Source organism: Schistocerca piceifrons, unplaced genomic scaffold (genome assembly GCF_021461385.2).
Source record: "Schistocerca piceifrons isolate TAMUIC-IGC-003096 unplaced genomic scaffold, iqSchPice1.1 HiC_scaffold_1360, whole genome shotgun sequence".
Classification (NCBI taxonomy): Eukaryota; Metazoa; Arthropoda; class Insecta; order Orthoptera; family Acrididae; genus Schistocerca; species Schistocerca piceifrons.
In genome coordinates, this window is record NW_025727192.1 from 17,501 (window position 1) to 20,000 (window position 2,500).

Consider the following 2,500-nt stretch of genomic DNA (forward strand, 5'->3'; position numbering starts at 1 on the left):
ATTTAAAGTGTACTCATTCCGATTACGGGGCCTCGGATGAGTCCCGTATCGTTATTTTTCGTCACTACCTCCCCGTGCCGGGAGTGGGTAATTTGCGCGCCTGCTGCCTTCCTTGGATGTGGTAGCCGTTTCTCAGGCTCCCTCTCCGGAATCGAACCCTGATTCCCCGTTACCCGTTACAACCATGGTAGGCGCAGAACCTACCATCGACAGTTGATAAGGCAGACATTTGAAAGATGCGTCGCCGGTACGAGGACCGTGCGATCAGCCCAAAGTTATTCAGAGTCACCAAGGCAAACGGACCGGACGAGCCGACCGATTGGTTTTGATCTAATAAAAGCGTCCCTTCCATCTCTGGTCGGGACTCTGTTTGCATGTATTAGCTCTAGAATTACCACAGTTATCCAAGTAACGTGGGTACGATCTAAGGAACCATAACTGATTTAATGAGCCATTCGCGGTTTCACCTTAATGCGGCTTGTACTGAGACATGCATGGCTTAATCTTTGAGACAAGCATATGACTACTGGCAGGATCAACCAGGGAGCTGCGTCAACTAGAGCTGAGCAGCCGGCCGCCCGGGAGTGTGTCCCGGGGGCCCGCGCGAACACGCAAGCGTCCGCTCAATCATTCTGCAAACAGGAGGAGGCTGAGCTCCCCTGCACAATACACCTCGAAACCCTCTCAGGTCCCGGCGGCGCGCAGCGCCGTCCCAAGTACTTGGTCGGGTTCGAGAGAGGCGCAATCGCCCGGAGTTAGGCGAGTAGACGCTTTCGGTGCGACCACCCGTGCTCCCAACTGAGCTTGCCGCTGCCGACAGAGGCCCGGGAGCGTGCTGTCGTGGCATTGCCGGCGGGAGACAACACGCGCCACCTACGGTGACCGGCAGCTCCAACGCCAGCGCCACAGAAGGACAAAAGCCCCACTTGGGTGCCGAAGCGAACTCTCCCAGCACAGCGCACGCGCCAACACATCCGCACAGCTGCGATACAAACCACCAGCGAGAACCGCTGGGGCGACCGAGCAGCAGACGGCGTCGCGGCGCCGAGCGCCGGGCGGCGGCGCATCCTCAACGCACACAGTCCTCAATCGGACCAGCACACTGAAGATGTCCACCGCGCTTCGCACCGGGCCCGCGAGGACCTACTTTGGCCGCACGGCGCCGCGCGCAGGGTGCGCCGGCGCGCAGCTGCGACGCCTGCCGCGTCCGTCGGCCGGCGCGCCTGCCACTGGCCGCCCCCACCAGCCGGCTGTAGCGCGTGCGCCCACGCACCGCGCGGCCAGCACGCCGGGAGGCGCCCCCTCACCGGCCGGGGACGGTCCCACCCAGCCACCGCCGCGTATCGCTTCACACCCAGATGCCGTTCAGTTTCGTCGGCATGGTGGGTATCGCTGGAACAACCGGTTAGTACCTCAACCTATCGTCGCCATCACCGATTCACCCCTAGCGAGAACAACCGCACCACAACAGGTTACCATTTGTTCATTTGCGTAACTTCACCAGAAAACGCAGGCGTCCATCGCCATTTGCAACTTCAACGATTATTGCATGCCTGTGTCAGGTGTCACGCCACACTACGTCTGCCCACATACACGCAACAAAATGTGCACGCCTAGACAATACGTGGAAGGTGGCCCCCGTACGTATGCGATGTCCATTGCTCGAACGACTGTCAACCGGCCTCTGTAGCATGTCGCAGATATGGAACGCGGTGCACCATGCCATCACGGTGTGTGAGGAGAGACGACTAGGTCCGAATACATCAACAGACAGCTCATGCTGATCGCCATCCACGGCGTCCGTTCCTCCCACACGTCTCTATGGCGTACCACACTGCAATCCAGCTCTCATAGGGAGACGACACGTAGCTGCGTGCACAATATTTGCACTGTATGGTCCGCCGTTTTTGGGCGCAGTCGTTGTGCGGTCACACATGTGCCACGATGTATCATTCAGTACATAAGGACGAATGTGCAGTACAGATTGTGGTTCACGCGTACGACATCAGCGGACAGTTGACACAGGCCGCACCACAACGTAGCCTGAGTACGTCGCATGCGAAGGGCATTGAACATGCAAACTTCTCACCAACCAGCTTGCGAAGGCAGGGGGCAAGGTGGGGACGTGGGGAGGGGCGGCATGTACGTCCTGCTGCCATCCACATTACAGTGTACAGCAGGAGCATGTGGAAAGTGAGCAAGACTTGCAAGGTGTTTAACATGAAGCGATACACAGGGGTGCGGGCAGTGCGAGTAGCGAACTATATTGCGAGGGTTGCGGGTGGGCAACACTACAGTAATTGAACGAGTCGTATAACAATTACAGAGCAGGTTTAGGCGACAACGTGGGTTACGTTAAGGCGACAACATGGGTTAGGTTAAGGCACAACATGGGTTAGGTTAAGGCACAACATGGGTTAGGTTAAGGCACAACATGGGTTAGGTTAAGGCACAACATGGGTTAGGTTAAGGCACAACATGGGTTAGGTTAAGGCACAAC

General features: G+C 57.7%; 1 non-coding gene across 1 annotated transcript in view; it reads right to left on the bottom strand.

The window, feature by feature from the left end:
* LOC124732671 overlaps positions 1–546 on the bottom strand; it is a 1,909-nt gene extending 1,363 nt beyond the window's left edge. Inside the window, exon 1 of the ribosomal RNA XR_007008788.1 lies at positions 1–546. This exon is cut by the window's left edge and continues 1,363 nt beyond it. This is a non-coding gene — a ribosomal RNA (small subunit ribosomal RNA).
* Between the last annotated feature and the right edge of the window lie 1,954 nt (positions 547–2,500).